Source organism: Balaenoptera physalus (assembly GCF_965194825.1).
Source record: "Balaenoptera physalus genome assembly, chromosome: 4".
Classification (NCBI taxonomy): Eukaryota; Metazoa; Chordata; class Mammalia; order Artiodactyla; family Balaenopteridae; genus Balaenoptera; species Balaenoptera physalus.
Window position 1 is genome coordinate 24,047,040 of NC_138891.1, and position 19,084 is coordinate 24,066,123.

The following is a 19,084-nucleotide window of genomic DNA, read 5'->3' on the forward strand; positions in this document are numbered from 1 at the left end:
AAGGCCAAGAAAAAGGTGATGGAATTGGTTCGTAGCTGGTTACTGGTAACCTTTAATTACTATCTTCCAGTAACAGGAACAAAGAAGATAGTAAATTAGAGTTTTGAGAAGAGAGGAGATAGATGGCAAAAAAAGAATGGGACCTTTTAAAGAGAAAGCAGGAGAGAAATAGGGCAACAGGATCAAATGAAAAGTGTTTTTCCAGATGGGAAGATTCCTGTGGATAACAAGATAACTTATTGAGACGCTAATTTGTGGTTTTTGTTCTCACTACCATAGGTCATGATCATGGGGATTTAAATAGTGGAGTAAAATAAATAATTAAAAATATATTTCCAAATTAGGAGTACATTTGTTTAACATTAAAAGCAAAAGGGATCTTAGGCAAGACACGAAACACAGAAGCCATAAAGGAAAGTGTTTGACTACACACCGATTTAAATGTGTTGTATATGTAAATATATACAACACACAAAGTCAAAAGACCAATGATAGAGAAAAGTGCGTATTTGCAACACACAGCTAATATGTGCCTAAAGATACCTATATTAGGTATCAAAGAGCACCTACAAATTGATAAGAAAATGACAAACAAATCAATCGAAAAATAGGCAAAGGATATGGAAAGGCAATTCACAAAAGAGACATACAAATGGTCAATAAACTTACTAAAATTTATTCAAACTCACCCATAATACTAACACCTATACAGTGCTCATTATAAGCCAGGCACTTTTCATAGAGCTTTACATCTATTTACTCACGTAATCCTCATAGCAACCCTGTAAGGGGGTACTTGATTATCTCCATTTGACAGATGTGAAAAGTATCTTAAGACTCTTGATTAAGGAAATACAGCCATTAAGTGTCAATATTTGGGCTTCAGACTCTGTGCTTTTAACCACTATACTTAGAGTCAGGGAAATGCAAATTAAAACAAAAGCAAGATGCCAATTTTTACCCATCAGATTGGTAAAACTTAAAAAGAGTGATAACACATAGTGATGGCAAAGACGTGAGAGAATGTTCAGTCTCATATATTGCTGGTAGGAGTATGACTTGCTTCAGCTTTTTTGAAAACCATCTGGAAATATCTATAAAATTAAAAATACACACAAAAAATTTGAGTCAACAATCTCACTTTGGACAATCTATTCCATAGGAATAAAATATGAAAGTATAAGTGCAAGAGTATTTATTGCAGCATTACTCTAATGGCAAAGCAAACAAATGAACAAAAATATCTGGGAAAAAACCCTCTTTGTCTATCAGAATGATTGAGCAACATATGATTGGCCATACCAAGAATTAGATCATTCTTTCCCAAACTTGGATCAACCTTATACCATTAAAACATTCTTATTTGAGTTGGCTTCAGAGTTCTCCAGAGGAACAGAACTAAAAGGAGTTATAGTATCATATATATAGAGAGAGAGACAGAGAGAGAGAGAGAATTTATTATAAGGAACTGGTCACAGAATTATGGGGGCTGAGAAGTCCCATGTTCCACCATCTGCAAGGTGTAGCCCCAGGAAAGCCAGTGGTACAGTCCTGAGAACCAGGAGAGCCCATAGTATAGGTCTCAGTCCAAGGGCAGGAGAATATCGATGACCCAGCTCAAGCAGAAAGGCAGAGAGAGGCCAAATTCTCCCTGCCTCTGCCTTTGTGTACTATTCAGGCCCTCAACAGATTGTCTGATACTCACCCACACTGGGGAAGGCCATCTGCTTTACTCAGTCTACCAATTCAAATGCTAATGCTAATTTCATCCAGAAACATTCTCACAGACACACCCAGAAATAATGTTTAGCCAGATATCTGGGCACCCTGTGATCCAGTCAAGCTGACACATTAAATTGACCAGTACATGGGAATTTGTTATGAAATGAAGTTTTTATAGCACCATAGTCAATAGAAAACCAATATTACTTGCTGTAACTAGAAAGTATCTATAATAATTAATACGACAACAACAAAAGGATGTTATTCATTTCTAGTTAGATAGCATGGCCTACAGAAGATCTTAATCCTGAGCCAAGCTCTCTATAAAAAAGTGAACTCTCAAGTGTCAGAGAGATATTAAAGACACACACCACGTGATGCAGTGTCATTTAATGCCTTGTTATAGGCCATCTAATCTCCTTGGAGCCCACAGTACCGAGCAGCCCCAACTTCTGGAAACATACAGGAGATCCTTATCTGAAGGATCTGAAGAGAGATTCACAATTTACTAAATTAAAAAAAAAAGCAAGTTGTGGACAATTCCAGCTTTTGTACAACAAGCAAAGTTGAAAGAATCCTCCGTATATGGATTGAAGTTTGTCTTGGTGAGCACGTGGAGAAGTGGATGAATATCTTTTTTTTTAATATGATTTTTTAAAAGAGCTTTTATTTATTTATTTATTTTGGCCTCTCGGCATGAGGGATCTTAGTTCCCTGACCAGGGATCGAACCTGTGCCCCCTGCAGTGGAGGCATGGAGTCTTAACCACTGGACCACCAGGGAAGTCCCATGAATATCTTAAGTATTACCACAGGACATTGCCATTTTTGTAAGTCAAAAATGATCTAAAGTTGGCATTTTAATATAGTCCCACCTAATAAACCACTAAGGATGTTAACATTGATTATGTGAAGGAGTGATGGAAAATCTTTTATTACGTTGCTTTTAATTATAAGCATGTATTGCTTTTGAATTTTTCTCAATTCTAATAAAAACACTTTAAAAGGAATAAATGAGAGCACTTAGCCTGAGCTGTCAAAAGCTGTGAATAAGCTGCAAGTCTTTGTTTATGTGTCAATTATATCTCAATAAAGCTGGGGTGGGGGGGGAGGAAAAAATGCAAGTTCTTGGGAGGGTCACACCATTTCTCTAATCCACCTCAGCACTATTGACATTTGGGGCTGGATAATTCTTTGCTGGGGGTATGGGGGAGCTGTCCTGTGTATTGTAGGGTGTTTAGCAGTATCCCTGGCTTCTACGTATCCCTGACAGTAACATCCCCCCAGCCCCAACCAAAAAACAGCCAAAAATGTCTGCAGACGTTGCCAAATGTCCCCTGGGGGCAGAATGACCCTGGATGAGAACCACTGCTCTAGTCCTCAATTTCTCATCAGTGACGGGAGACCTTGAACCAAGTGCTTTCCACGATCCCTTGAAGCACCAGCATTCCCTGATGGCGTCAACATGGATGGAATCTAGAAATGTGCTTTCCAGAAGCTGTTTTCCTCCATAGCCACTAGGGGGAGCACTCTGCAATACAAAGGCCAAAACAGAGGCCTGGGGGAAATTGTTTGCCCCTCCTCCTTGGACTTTGCTGTCGGTTCCCAACGCCCCAGCCTTTAATAAATAGCCTTTGATGTTGAGTGATGATAACCCTTAACCACGAGGCATGAAGAGCTATTTGTCTTGTGATTTGTGCCATAAAAGTCGTTGTTTTAGATATGGTGGAAGAGTGCAAAATGTTCTTTACTTTTTCAACATTCTTTGTAAGGCAGTTAGATGAATCATACCACAAAAAAGAAGCTGTGCATCTCCATGAGGAGAGTCTGTGCAACAACGAGGCTAAAAGGTGAAAGATCTAGTTCTCTTCCTGGTCCTGCCACTTCCAGGCTGTGTGATGTTGGCCAAGTCTCTTAACCTTTCTGCTTATATATAAGAGAGCTGAGGAGATAGGCTGAGAAGTTACTTACTTAAGGTTAAATACTGAGTTAAATGGTCAAGCATGGATTTGGACCTGATCTGTCAACTTCATGGGATAGTTGTGAGAATCAAATGATCAAATGGAGTAGGTGAAAGAGTTTTGAAAAATAGAAACCACCATGCAAGTTCAGGGTGTGCATTTGCAGATACTGTGGGAGTGAGAAGAGGTGATAGCTAAGAGATAGCCTGGCGGGGGTGGAGGATGGGGGGAGGGAACTGGGTGAGGGTAGGTCCAAACAGGTTACAGAAGATATTCCTCCATCAGAGTGTTATAAATTACAGGAAAAGGCCTCAATGTCCCCAAATCTTTTACTACTGACAGGACATAAGGTTTCAATCCCCATCAAAATGAACAGGCCACTTGGAGGGGTGTTACTTTACGCTCTTATGAGATATTTATACACCTTAATGAAAGTGAAAAATCTATTCCAGGGGACTTCCCTGGTGGCGCAGTGGTTAAGAATCCGCCTGCCAATGCAGGGGACACGGGTTCGAGCCCTGGTCCGGGAAGATCCCACATGCCGTGGAGCAACTAAGCCCGCGTGCCACAGCTACTGAGCCCACGTGCCACAACTACTGAAGCCCGTGCGCCTAGAGCTCCGTGCTCCACAGCGAGAGAAGCCTCCTCAGTGAGAAGCCCCCGCACCGCAATGAAGAGTGGCCCCTGCTCCCCGCAACTAGGGAAAGCCCGCACGCAGCAACAAAGACCCAATGCAGCCAAAAATTAATTAATTAATTAACTTTAAAAAAAATCTACTCCAACACTGATTTTTAAACTTTTTAAAAACCCTGAACCACAGTAAGAAATAGGCTTCACAGAGAGACCCAGCTCACACACGTTATAAAACTGAAACAGAAGTATTACGTGTAATGCACTTGGAAATTTTCTATTCTGTTTTCTTTTATTCTGTCACTGGAAACCAATGTTCGTTTTGACACAATAGACAGTGGGTCTTGACTTTCAGTTTTAAAAGCATTGTACCAGAAGTTTTCATGGGAGAAGAGGAGGAAACATAGGGTCCTGGTGCTGGGTAAGGGAAGAAACAGAGATATGGCCCCCAAACATGACTCAGGGAGCCTCAAAGATGAACTTTTTACATTTTTCTGGGGGCTGATTCTTTGAGGAGGAAGAAAAAAGAGCAAAAATCCCAAATTCACCTAAATGAGTGAGGATGGGCCACTGAGCAGTAGCCTCCAGGCTCGATTCTCAGAGGTCCTGATCTAAACCCCACACCATTAACGTAAAGTCTGGATGGGCGTAATCACCACCACAACAATAAAAACCCTACCTTTATTGAGCCCTTCTTATACATCAGACATTGCACTAAGCACTTTACATGAGTGATGGGACAAAAATTAAGCTTGAGTGCTCCCTGATTTTCCTTTCTTCCTGCTCACTAAGAAGAGTTCTGGCTTTGCCTGTCCAGTTTCTTTTCCTGCCCCATCAGAAGAAGAACTGGACAGAAGTAGAGGGACTGGAAGAACACTGGTTAGGGCTGGAGAAAGAGCTTTGTAGGGAGCTTGGGAGAAAGAAGGGGAGGCTAAAGCTGTGGGGTATAAAGGGCTTGGATATGAGGGGAAAAGGCTGTGAAGAAGAATTGCAGGGGGCTCTGTATGATGTTTGAGAAATGCAAGTATTGAATATAAGTTAATTTGAAGTTACTTTTTGACGACTGGGCTGGATTTCTCAGACTATAACATCATCCTGACACTGGCCCAGGTGGGTCATGGTCTTAATAGGGTTACATAAGCACTACCTTATTTAATCCGCATTACAAACCCATGAGGTGGTGTTGTTTTTTGGTTTTGGGTTTTTTTTTTCAGACTAGAAAAGGAGGCTGGTATAGGCTAAGTAACATTAAACTCATACAGCTAATAAATTTGGAAAAATACTCCCCAAGTTGATCTATAGGTAGAACACGATCTCCGTCAAAATCCCAGCTGGATTTTTTGCAGAAATTGAAAAGATAATCCTGAAAATCATATGGAAATGCAAGGGATCCAGAATAGCCAAAACAACTGTGAAAAAGAATAAAGTTGGTAGACTCATACTTCTGAATTTCCAAACTTTTTATGAAGCTACAGTAATCAAAACAGTGTGGTGCTGGTGTAAGAACAGACATCTAGATCAATGGAATAGAATTAAGAGTCCAGAAATAAACTAATATTTGTGGTCAGTTGAGATTTGACAAAGGGGTCAAGACAATTCGTTGGGGGAAAGAATAGACTATATTTAAATAACTTTTAAAATTCTAGATCAGTTTTAGATGTACAGAATTCTTGTGAGAATAGTCTTTTCAACAAATGGTTCTGGAACAACTGGATATCCATGTGCAAAGAATGAATTTGGATCCTTACCTTACATAAAAATTAACTTCAAGTGAATCATAGACCTAAACGTAAGAACTAAAGCTATAAAACTCTTAGAAAACTCAGGTGTAAATCTTTATGACCTTGGGTTAGACAACAGTTTCTCAGATGTGACACCAAAAGCACAAATGATAAAAGAGAAGATAGATAAGTTGGACTTCATCAAAGTTAAAATTTTTTTCTCCTTCAAAGACTACCATAAAGAAAATGAAACACCTACAGACAGGGAGATGTATTTGTAAAACATATAATTGACAAAAGCTTTGTATCCAGAATATATAAAGAACCCCTACAAGTAAAAAATAAAAAGACAAATAATTTAATTAAAAAATGAATAAAGGATTTGAATTGTCTAATTCGCCAAAGAAGGTATACAAATGGCGAATAAGTTGATGAAAAGATACTCAACGTCATTAGTCATTAGGGTAATGCAAATCGAAACCAAAATGAGATACTACATCACACCTAGTAGGATGGCTAGAATCTAAAACACAGACAATAAGATTGTTGGTGAGGATGTGGAGAAATCAGAGTTCTCACACATCACTGATGGGAATGTGAAATGGTACAGCTCTTTGGAAAACAGTTTGACAGTTCTTCAAAATGTTAAACATAGAGTTACCTTATGACCCAGCAATTCCACTCCTTGGTATCCACCCAATAGACACGAAAACATATGTCCACACAAAAACTTGTACTCAAGTGTTCATGGCAACACTATTTGTAACAGCCAAAAATGAAAACAATGTGTTCATCAGCTGATGTATGGATAAACAAAATGTGGTTATAGCTACACAATGGAATATTATTTAGGCATAAAAAGGAATGAAGTACTGATATACTCTACAACATGGGCAAACCTTAAGAACATTATGCTGAATGAAAGAAGCCAGACACAAAAGGCCACATATTGCATGGTTCCATTTATACGAAGTGTCCAGAAGAGGCAAATCTACAGAGACAGAGAGAAGATTAATGTTTGCCCAGGACTGCGGGGAGGTGGAGGCAGATGAGGAATGACTGCTAGTGGGCACAAGGTTTCTTTTTGGGGTGATAAAAATGTTCTAACACGAGGTTTGGATCATACACTTCTATAAATAGACTAAAATCCATTGACTTGTACACTGTAAGTGGGTTAACTTTAGGGCATATAAATTATACCATAATAATAAATTGTTTTTTTAAAAGTGATTGAGATGAGAAAAATTGGAGGCAGCAAGTACAGACAAGTCTTCTAAGTCTTTGTTGTTGTTTTTTAAATTTCCAGTATATAACTGCATTTGTTGTACCAAAGAGGAGGGTTCTCCAGATGGCGTAGAGGTTAGGGGTGTCGCTGTACTTACATCTCTGTGTCCTCAAATAGATGTTTTGCCCAGTTCTCTGATTTTATGCTCACTGTTAGAATCAACCCCAGAGCATACAATGCAAGGAACTGTGTCTCACTTAAGCTTATTCGTCATTTCTCCTTCTTTGCTTTATCTTTCTCTTCACATTATCCTGGTCCCACAAGGTAGACTGAAAAAAAATCAGCCTCTATTCATCTAATTAGAGAAATAAATACCCATGTATATGAAGCAAGCAAGGCCATGGAGCCTTTGGGGAAACAGCAGGGAGGTGCCCAGGGGCATTTTCTGCAGAGAGAAGAAAAGAATCAACAAGCCTTTGCCAGAAATGCCTGGAACTTAAAGCGCTCTCCTCAGCCCAAGGTCAGGCTCTGTGCAGACGTTGACAGTGACCCGGGTTGGTGCTGCCTTGATCCAAAGCATGTGTCTTTCTCTCTTCTGAAACTCACCTCTGCTAATTCCTCCTGCCTGGGGAGTCAGACCCCACAGCACAAGTGAAAGTCCTCAGAGTGGCAACTGGCAGCAGTTCCAGGAACAAAGCAACGACGTCCCCAACGATCAGAGGGATTGATTTCCTGAGCCCAGGAGAGGGATCCCGTGACCAGACACCCAGCCCCACGGTGGAAAGGAGAGCCGCGGAGTGGCATCACCGAGGAGGCCAGAACCTCTCTGCCCACTGCCACAAGGGGCTGGAAAGTCCTGGCTTTTATCTTCCTCTTGGAATCATGGAAAAGTACAAACCACAGAATCATGAACCACAGGGGGAGAAGGTACCTCGAAAGTCATTCTTCTCCAGGGCCCGGATACCCCCATAAACGGATGTTCTCCCCTTGCCAGCCCTCCTCACCTTGGCTCGAGCACAGCCCCTGACGGGACTCTCACTCCGTCCCAGAAAGGCAGCCGATTCCTGGTAGGGCAGCGCTCAGGGCAGTGACTGCCGTTGTCAGGTCCAGCTCCGTTTCCTGTCACTTCCAGCCCCTCCTGGTGCTTTGAAACCACATGGCAGTTCCAGCTCTTTCTCCAAGTCTCGGGGTCTTTGAGAACGCGCTCGTGTCATTCTTCCCCGTTGTCTTCACGTCTGCCGCAGGCTTGTGCCTTTAGCTGCACCCACCCTGCCACCCACACCCCTGAGGCCAGGGGGCAATAAAGATAAGTCTGGGCCTCTGAGCTGCTCTGTCCACTGTGCTCTCAGACCCTGCATCCGCCACGCACCACCAGACCTCCCTAGCTTTGTCTTCTGGTTCTAGCTCCTCACCGCCCCTTGAACCCGACCAGACTTGCCCGCCCCCTGCCCCACCCCCCGGCCACTCTGAGTATCCAAGCTTCAGACATCGTGTTGACCCATCAAAAGAGCTTGAGGCCTACTACCCTAAACAGATCATCCCTAATTGCTCCACTATTTCCTCATAGGATTTGGCTTCAAGCCCCATCATCACCCTCATTTCCCCTCACCTGGACAGGCTACTCTTGGTCAATATTCATTCGTTCGCTAAGCCACTCAGCATCGTGGTTGAGAACACAGGGTTTGAGATCAGATGATGCAGACTCTGCCCCTAACTAGCTATGAGACCTTAGAGAAGTGTCTTCATGTCTCTGAGCACCTCATCTGTAGAACTAAGAATAATAATAGTACCTACCTCATAGCTTTGTCATGATAAAAATAAACGAAATAATCTCTAAAGCACTTAGCACAGAGGCTCCAACATTCACTGCAAGTATTCGATACATGTTCTTTACTATTTTATTTTAAAATGATCATTCACTTATACATCATGTGTTTACTGCGCCCCGTGGCAGGCACTGGGATATAAATACCCCTCTTAAAGAGAGGGGCCCCCTTCAATCCAGGATGTACAAGCTCACACTGGTACCCACAGAGCAGAGAGCGGAGGCCCAGGGTCATGGTATGAAGGCAGAGAATAGACACTGAGCACTGCTTGCTGCCCAGGGTGGGTGACAAGGGCACTTGCCACCTTTCCAGATCTCTTTGAGTACCACAGCAACTCCCTGGGTAAGGTGGCACCACAGGGAAGTGGGGGGATGCCGGAGGGTGAGGTGAGAAATCCCCAGAGAAATACCCTCCCCTGCTTCTTCTTCGGCAGAAAGCGGCCATGCCTCTGCCATTCAGGAGGGCGATGTCCCCTGGGGAGGCCTTGCTGAATCTGCCTGGGACGGTTCCGGAAGTAGGAAGGGCGGCCGGGGGTGGGGAGGCGGCAGGAATGTTCTGGCCTGCTGCTCGTCCAGGCGAGTGTCCCGAGAGGAGGGCCTCTGGACATCAAAGATTCCTTTTGTCCCCTTCCGAGTGGCAGGGCAGACCGGCCACTGGCGATGACTCAGGCCTGGCCCTGACGTCACCCACGCCCGGCCACTGGCCTCCCTCTGCAGCCAGGAAACTGGCTGGGGAGTGGCACTCGCAGACTGCAGCAAATCTCAAAATAAGGAGGCGACTGCCTCTCTCCTCCTCCTCCTCTCCATCGCCCCACAGCACACCTTTCTTTCCTTTTCTGCTGCTGCTTTTTTTCTTTGAAGCCTCACGGAAGGTTTTACTTATAGATCAACTTTCAAAATGTAGGAAGTCAGAATGGGTGACATCATCAGAAAGATATGTGGAGCTGATCTCGACAAGAAGTGAAGAACCCAGAGCAAGAAGGCGGTTATAACTCCTGAGTCCAGGGAGTTGGCAGCGTCTGGGTTTCAGAGGAGCCAGCGCCTCCGAGTAAGTGAAGGCCACCCCCAGACCCCCTCACTCAGCGCCCTTCACTGTGGGGCGCCATCTTGTTCCCTGACACCTGTGCCTGGCAGGCCCCAGCCCGGAGGGAGGGAATGGGGGCTGCATCTGGGAGACCCTCCGAATACGGCACCAAAGGGATCTCTCTGATCTTTTTCTTCTCCACAGGACCAGACAAGAATGCGTTTCCTCTCGAAAAAAAAAAATATATATATATATATATATACACACACATATATATATATCTCTGTGTGTGTGTATCTGTGTATACACACACACACACACACACACACACACACTAAGGCTGAATTCTGGGGAAAATGGCCCATGTCGTGCCTTCCACCCCGTCACTCCTCTTGTTTTGTTTCCTCTTCCTCCTTCTGCCCTAGTGCTGTGTTTTGGACAGCCAGAATGTTTGTTCAGTTCTGAACTATTTGCTTCCTGGATCTTATACCAAGTAATCAGACACAAAAATAAACCCTGTTCTAGGCAAATACGTGCCCTGGGCCGTCAAATGGTATTTTCGCACCTAACCTGTTAAAAGATGGCAGCTCTGGTAAGAAAACGACCACAACCAGCTGCCTTTACCCAGCGTGTTTCTGGTTGCCTGTGGTTGTTCTGGTGTGTACACCTCCACTGTCTCACTGCCCTGTTTACAGAGAGCTTATTTTCATTCCTACGTGTGCCATCGCATCTGGGATGATATTAAACACAAAGACAGATTATAATGTATCTTTGGTGTCTGTTTTAATTTCACCTAAAGAAATCTTAAGTTTTTGCATAGCTTGTAATTTTACAAGCTCTGGAAGTTTCTCTACCCAAGAGAGTTAAATTCCCGAGAGAAAAGTTTTAACGTGTACATAAGAACTGCAGAGCACACAGACATAGAAATCATACCCAGTTCTCCTGGCTTCCAAAGACATCTCCTGAGTCATTATCTAGTCTTTGTACAGCTTACTTAGCAGAGAAGAATTGTTCTTTATAAATTCAGTTTTATAATGATGGGGTGGGAGGGTATTTTAAAATGTATCTTATGTTATGAATGCAATAGGGAAGCTCGTTGCTTACTGAAAAAGAGTGGCAGATTTCTTTATAAACTGAAAACACCCTTTGGAAATTAACCGTGGCACACCAATATATCTGTTTTGTAGGTCTTACATTTTACTTTTTGTTTTATTTTCATATATCAGGTTGTCTTGAAGTGAGGCTCTGCTAAACCACTCTTCTTCTGGCTGTAAGAGCTGAATGCTGTGACCATTAATTTGGTGAGTGTCATTTGTCCCTAATGGCTGCTTAAATTTAGTTTACTAAATCTATTCTTTTGCTTTGCAGTAAGGTTTAAGGAAAGGGGAGAAGGCACAGGGGACTTCTGCACACAATGATAACAGCTGTATCAAAGAGGGTAATAGGAATAGTTAAGATAGGCTAATTGCTGTAATAGACCGAAAAATGTATAATGACTCAAACATAATAGAAGTTTATTTCTTGGTCTTGTAACAGTACAGGTTAGTGGGGCAACTCTCTTTCATGCATTCATTCAGAGACATGGGTTGAGAGAGGCTCCACCTTCTGCAGTATGTGGTTTCCAAGGTCACCTGGGATTGTTTCCACTTCCCAGTGGAGGAGGAAAAAAAGAGTGTGAAAAGGTGCACATGGAGACTTTCATGGCCCCTGCCTAGAAGTGGTGCACAACAGTTCTACTCATACGCTATTGGCTAAATGCCAGTCACATGACCACATCTGACTGCAAAGAGGTCTGGGAAATGTAGTCCCTGGGGTGGGGAGCAGCCACTTGCCAGTGACAGCTCAGGAGAGCTTCTGGAGAAAAGAGGTAGTCTTCTCTGGTACAGCATAATAAGGAACTTAGAGATGCTCAAGGATAGGACAGCAGAATGAAGCAGTGGGAGAAATAAACAGTGATCAGATATTTAGAATTCTCTAACAGACACTCTTAGGTAAAGAGTGGGCAAGGAGCAGTGGGTGAGATTTTTCAAGATGCCTCTGTCCATTCTGACCCTAAGCATTTACATGAGCGCCATCAGGCCACCAGTGGCCAGTGAACCACGAAGGACATTCTTCCCCCTGACCGCCCCCCCCCAAAAGGTCCTCTTGGTCTAGGACCATTCTGGCTCAGTTTCCTGGTCCTGGGTGTAGTCATGGTTGTTGGAATTGTCCAACAGAATTCTGTTCCACCAGTGGTCACTAGGAAAGCTCATAGTTTCTTTAACTCATGGTTCTGTCTGCTCTTGTGGGTGTTGGGAAGCTACCCTCCTCCAGATCTTGGCATACTTTTTAATAGTGGGAGGTAGTGGAGGGAATTCCTGACAAGATGGGATCTTCAAATCAAGTTACTAGAGAAACATGTAAAAGCAGACTAAAATGGCTCTGGCTGGGGAGATTAATGCTCCCCAAAGGATTTGATATACAATTCTAGCTTTTTCTTTTCAGCAAAAGTTGCAAAACATTTACTGAAATAATGAGTGGTAAGGTTATAAGCCCTGTCTGAAGAACCCTGAATTAATTTGATATTTTATGTAACCTTTTCACCATTGTTGGTCTTAGTGCAGTATCCCCCTCGCTGGTAAATATCAGAAACCATATGGTGGTACCTCTATGATGGTCCCAAGGCATCATAAAGACCTCCAATAAAAATGGACTATATGTGCTCACTTCAACAGCACACACACTATAAAAATGGACTCCAGTCCTTGCCTGAACTGCCTGGTACCTACTTCTCTAGTTTTGTTGTCAATATCTGACTAGACAGTCCGTTTTCTGATTATATTTTACCCCTGGACTTGACATTTCTGGCACTCACACCCACACCCTGAAGAATATACATTGTCCATTGTGTGGGAAGGCCAGCTACTGGCTGGTTTAACACAGCTCTCAGGCTCTCTTGGAGCCTAACGTCTGGCCTCATCTCCTCTTACTGCTGCCTCGCCTCTGCCCAGCCCCCTCACATCTGGAGTGGGCTAAGGAGGAGTCGAATAGAAGAACAAGTTACTTATTGCAAAAGTGCTTCAACCTTTGAAAGTCGATTTTCTTGGTTTGGTGGGTCCCAGAAGTGTCTACTGGGCGGAGAGAGCTGGCTGGGCTAGTGGAGTAAAGTAAAGATAAGACCAGCTTGAACGGGAGAGTACAGTGCCTGTAACAAGGGAGCAGCCAGGAGGAGTAAGTTGAGAACAAGTACCAGGTTTCAAAAGCTGGAGCCAAGTGGGGACGATCTGTTGCTGCATGTACAAGCCTAAAGGAGTCTGCCAGGAAGGGCAGGGCCAAAGGCCATGGTCAAGGAGGAAAAGGAGTCAGGGTCCATTCACTGGGGAGACTCTTAGTCATAGCTTGTTAATTTCAACTGCCATGTGATAGTGACTCCTCAAAGCACTAAGTATGCAGGAATTGGCAAATGAGTGTGTGTAGAAGGGGTTAGCTGGGGTCAACCTGCTGATTTTTAATGTCTAGCTGCCTAGCATGGCAGAGAGAGGAGTGCGGCCGCCAAATCAAAATTTCATTGCCGCCAGCACGAACCCTCCACAGGGAATTGGTACAGCACACTGGGTGACACCACGGACCCACCAGCAAGGCAGCGGTAACAAATACACACTTTGTAAATATTTTGATCTTTGACATTTTCAAAAAAGCGTCCAAGTAGACATCACGGGGAAACTTAGACTTTCTTGAGCTTCCTTAACTTATAATTTTATATTTTATTTTACTTCTAAATTTTTTTTGTTGAAGTATTATTAATTTACAGTGTTGGGTTTGTTTCTGGTGTATAGACAAGTGATTCAGTTTTATATATATAAATTTTTTTTTTCCGTTCTTAATTCCATATGAGGGATAGAATTCAAATCTGGGGACTCATAGTCTTTTCAGAGCTTAGGTCATCCCTGTTGATTTGTGATACGCAGATGTGGTCTGGGCACAACTGGCTGACGTAGGCAGTGCCTGGACCAGTTTGTTATTTTTAACCCCAGAGGTTTTATACTTTTCATGGCACAGAAGTACAAGCTCCCCTCTTGCTCTGGGTCAGCATTATGAATGTCCTGTTACTCCCTTTGGAGGATTTTGCAATCAGGCCACGTCACAGACACCAAAGCTAAGAATTCACGGTAATGGGGCTTCGTAATTTCTCATGCTGAAATCCCCTGACTTCTTGTCAAGAACGCAGTTGGAAAACACCACACTGAAGACTTCAGGGTTTTGTTTTTAACTCAAGCCTCTGGTTTTCATCAGAACTTTATAGCTTCCTCCTGCTTCCGAAATGGTATTTTTAAAAAATGTAAAACTGAGATTCTGTCAGAATAAGTAAGGTAATATATGTGAAATGGTTTGGGCAACTTAGGAAAATGTGTGGCAACTCGAGTTGTTGATGAAAACAAGTACCATAGTTATGGTCAGCATTGGCGTTTGGCTTTTGATATTGCTATTAATACTGTAAGTATCATATTTATTTATTTTTTGGTCTCTCTAAATTGACTTTCATCTGGAATCCTTAGCACCACTTCCTTTATATATATACATACACATATATATATATATATAAATTATTTATTTATGTTTGGCTGCGTTGGGTCTTCGTTGCTGAGCGGGGGCTACTCTTCGTTGCGGTGCGTGGGCTTCTCATTGCAGTGGCTTCTCTTGTTGCGGAGCACGGGCTCTAGGCGCGCGGGATTCAGTAGTTGTGGCACGCGGGCTCAGCAACTGTGGCTCACAGGCTCTAGAGCTCAGGCTCAGTAACTGTGGCGCACGGGCTTAGTTGCTCCGTGGCATGTGGGATCTTCCCGGACCAGGGACCAAACCCATGTCCCTGCACTGGCAGGCAGATTCGGATTCTTAACCACTGCGCCTGCGCCACCAGGGAAGTCCCCGAACCACTTCCTAACTAGCCAAAGCATGTGGTGTAAAAATTTCAAGGACATTTGAAAAGCTTTGACTCTAGGCCAGGGGCCTAACTACGAAGCTTCTAATCTTATTCAGAGACATTTGACCTGGGACTCACTAAGATCCATGAGGGAGGGTATTTGAGCCATCTCTCTGCCAAAAAAAGATGCTTCCTGGCATTCGATGGGGCTCCCAGTGCACTGGCCAGAGGAGATTTTGAAAGCACTCCACAGAAGCACTGGCCCTGGGTGGCGTCTCCCAAGCCGGAATAGAGCCCATCATCTGTCCAGAAGCCCGTAAGCAGAGTGCAGTCTCTCTGCTTGGTGTTCTGGGTAGGGGCCGGGGGGATTACACACAGAGGAAACAAGCATGAGATCAACCCAAGAGCAGTAAAGATGTTGTGGAAACTGTGAATTCCCTTCCACATTCCAGTTCCTATAGTCTGTTATCTTCAAATGCAGCAGGAAAGTAGTATCTAGTGAAAAGGACTTTCTCATTGACCCAAATTCCTTGGCATCGACTATATCAAGGTACTTTGCAAAAGAGAATGTAGCTTAAAATTCACCCCAGCACCGGACTCAGTCTATCTGTCTTCCAAGTCCTCTTGCAGCAGCGAGGCCATGGCTGGGCTGGGCTCCTAAGAGGCCACTCTTCCCTCTCTTTTCACTCTACATGAGGCAAATTCCTTTTCTTTACTTTTAAAAAATTTGTAAAAAGAGCCATAACTAGTCACTATACAAAATCTAAATCTGGAAAATACAGAAAAATGTCAAGAAGAAACCAACAATCTCTAGTAATCCAACAACCAAGCAACAATTCAATATTAACATGTCAATGTATTTCTTTTCCATTTTTCATATATATTCTTTTCTTCTTTTAAACATTACTGAAATGGTATTTTATATGCTTTTTTTCACCCCACTTAACGTTATGTTGTAAACATTTTTTCAAGTCACTAAATGATTTTGAAAATTTGATTTTTAATGGCTGTGTTTCCATTGCATGGATATATCTTAATTTATCCATTCTTTTTTTATGTACATTTTTATTGCCTCTAGTGTTCCGCTATTATAAACACAAAAACATTCTTGTAGATAAATCTTGGTGGACACCTTAGGCAAAATTCCTAGAATTGAATCAGTAGGTCAAACGACCTATTTTTAAAGTTCCTAATGCATATTGATAAATTAGCCTCTAAAAAATTACGAATGTCTATTTCAAAACCTAAGTCCCCTTCAGTTTCTCATGTTAAAATGCATGCTCCTAGGCCCCAGTGGCATCAAAAGCTCTGAGGAGGGGGCCTAGGAATATGCATTTTAATATACCCTCCCAATCCTTATGCACATTAAGGCCTGAGAACTATTGTTAATGCTGCATTCAATTCAATAAACATTCATTTTCAGCAACACTTATTAGACAGAAAATAGTTAACCCTCAGCTAATATATCTAAACCAGACTTTAACTTAAAGGCTCTTTTTGGCTTCTGAATTTTAATTTTAATTTCTCCTTAATCGTGGTTTGGTATAGTTGAAAGATCATCAGCTAGGGAGTTAGGAAACCTTATCGTAAATATGAGGTAACTGAGCCCCAGAATGCTTAATTTACTCACTTATGGTTGTTACCCAAAGATTTAGTGGCAAAGGTAGAACTAGAACTTGAATAAACAAAGGGCCCGGATCCACCCAACCTCTGGGTAGTGTTACCAAGTCCAAGCTCAGTAGTAGTAGCAGTAGCTCGCCACACGACAGGCCAGTAAATCGAGAGAGGAGGTGTTGGGGCAAAGGGATGGTGACTTTATTCAGAAAGCCAGCAGACTGAGAAGATGGTGGACTAGGGTCCCAAACAAGCAGCCTACCAGAGTTAGAACTCCGGCATCTTTTATACTCAAAGGGGAGGAGGTGTGGCTAGTCGTTGCAAACTTCTTGGTGTCAGAATCCTTTGGTCCTGCAGCTGTCCAAGTAGGTCTGGTCACAATGTTCCTATAAACCTCCAACAAGACAAATGTTATTCTCTCTTCTGCAACTTTTTATCTCTATGTGAATGGAGAAGTGTTATACCTTTAAAGGTCAGAGCCTTGAGAATGGGCTATCACTTATATTTCAGGCTATGGGCAACACTGTTTTACAGAACGTGCAGAGCCAGCGTGACTAAGCACAGGCCGCAGAGCACAAAGGTTAGAGCTAAAGGAATAGATCCACTATGGAGTCAGGTTTGTTCTTCTCTGTTACAGCAGTAGAGACAAGGCGCCGAGAGAAGACTGACTCCTGAAGTGAGCGCTTGCTTCCACCAGGGAATTTTTATCTGCCTTCTGATAGGCAGGGCATACCTCAGGACACGTGTGGGTGGCCCAGACCCTGCAAGGGTCACCTCATGAGACCACTCTGGGCCCTGAACCCCGAGGTGGTAACACTTAGACCAAGGAGGACACAGGATCCAGACCATGAGGGCTGAGTATGAGGTTGGGTCCAGAATCAGAAGCCAAGAGAACAGTGCAGGGGCAGGCAAGGGCAAGACTCATACTGTGGCAAAAGTTAGGTCGCAGCAGCGTGAGTTGAAAAGACCAAGCCAGAGCCGGGGGGAGCTGCCGTGCATTCAGCCTGGAGGATGGAGTCTCATTACCCAACCTCACGGTCAGGCAAGGTACTGCCCCAGTCTGCGCCTGCCTCATTATATCCGAAAGGTGCTGTGGGCTGGGCTGCCTTCTGACAGCAGATAAGTAGGAGCACCTGGCCGAACGAGGACAATGGGCCAGAGAAGAGGTACCCAAGAATGGAAACTTGGAAAATCCTCTGTTACACCAGAGAACGTAGTGAACAAACAACAACCAAATTTGAAAATTCTCACCACCTTCTAAGAGGAAGTGTAACTATCCATCTTATCTGTATAACTCTGCTCAGAGCCATCAGACCATACCCACTGGTCACCTGATAGCATCTGGCTGCCCTTCCTCTCATTTTATCAATACTACCTCAACTTCTGGAGGGTCACTATCGTATCATTTGACTTTTGGGTTCAGCCTCCACAGACTGCTCAGCCCCCAACAGTCCCCAGTTCACGGTCAGGTTCTATATATCACCATTTAGGTTCCTCCATGCCCAAGTTCACGTCCATGTCCTGTGAATGCACCAGGTAAAGCACAAGAGCCAAAAGTCAAAGGAGCGCCTTCGTTCACTGCACCCATCCTACACACAGAAGCATGAAGGAATTTGCCTAGGATCACAGAGCTTCCCTGCTTCTGTGCACGATCTCCGTTATCTCTTGGCTGTCCCCATGCAGGATCACTGCCCTCCTGATTCTTGGCCTCCTGGTCCAAACCTGTGGAGCCAGGGTCATGATGGGTATGGATTCTGGGAAGGTCCACAGCCTCCCTTGAATCAGGGGTACAGCAGATGGAAGGTGACTTTCCAGACATGGCTGGGCCAACTCGAGTCATCGCTATGAGGCTGGCCCTTTACAAAGCCCATTTCCCTGGTGTCCTGAGCAACTTCCTTGGCTGAGACACCTTCTGCTATGCACATGGAATTCTAATTGCTGGCAGGACCTGGATCCCTAGGCTAGGAAGATCCATGGGGTGGTGACAGCAGTGCCTCCAGATCTAACTCCCAGGAGGTGGAAGTCAGAGTTCCGTGACATCCAGACCAAGTGTCCGCATGCTGCTGGAGAGTCTTGAGTGGTCAACAGAGTAGGAGGTCCAAGGGCAAGAACTGTTCAGTGTGGCCTGTGACATCTGACAAGTGCCACTGGCGGTCCCATCCTTACCTGTCTGTGCTGACTCCATGTCCGCCCCACCACCACCCTGCCGGAACAGACACACATCCTGCTAATAAGTTACCAACTTTAGGAATAAAAAGCACTTATACAGTCTCTGGCCAAAGCTGCAGGAGGACGCCAGCCCAGGCAAAGTCCGTCACTGCCCCTTGACTGTCATATCATGGCCTTCTTATTACCCCATGGGAGCAAGTATCGCTGGTATCAAGTCTGCCTGCTGGGCCAAGAGGTACTGCCTCAAAGAAGCCCAACATTCCCAGATGGCAATGTCCCACTACTGCCGTCAAG

General features: G+C 43.8%; 1 protein-coding gene and 1 long non-coding RNA gene across 6 annotated transcripts in view; one reads left to right on the plus strand and one right to left on the minus strand.

Annotated features, from left to right (window-relative positions):
- The window catches only part of LOC309660567, a 412,061-nt gene that overhangs the window by 233,203 nt on the left and 159,774 nt on the right, over positions 1–19,084 (minus strand). The gene's annotated exons all lie outside the window — the stretch shown is intronic.
- ZBTB38 (zinc finger and BTB domain containing 38) overlaps positions 1–19,084 on the plus strand; it is a 117,459-nt gene that overhangs the window by 31,850 nt on the left and 66,525 nt on the right. For 3 of the 5 annotated variants that reach the window (XM_082461169.1, XM_082461168.1, XM_082461170.1), the window contains exons 1-2: positions 9,740–10,131; positions 11,334–11,408. The gene's annotated coding sequence lies outside the window, so the exon portion shown is untranslated. Of the gene's footprint in view, positions 1–9,736; positions 10,132–11,333; positions 11,409–19,084 lie in introns of those variants that run through there. The other 2 variants (XM_082461174.1, XM_082461166.1) reach the window with 2 other exon arrangements.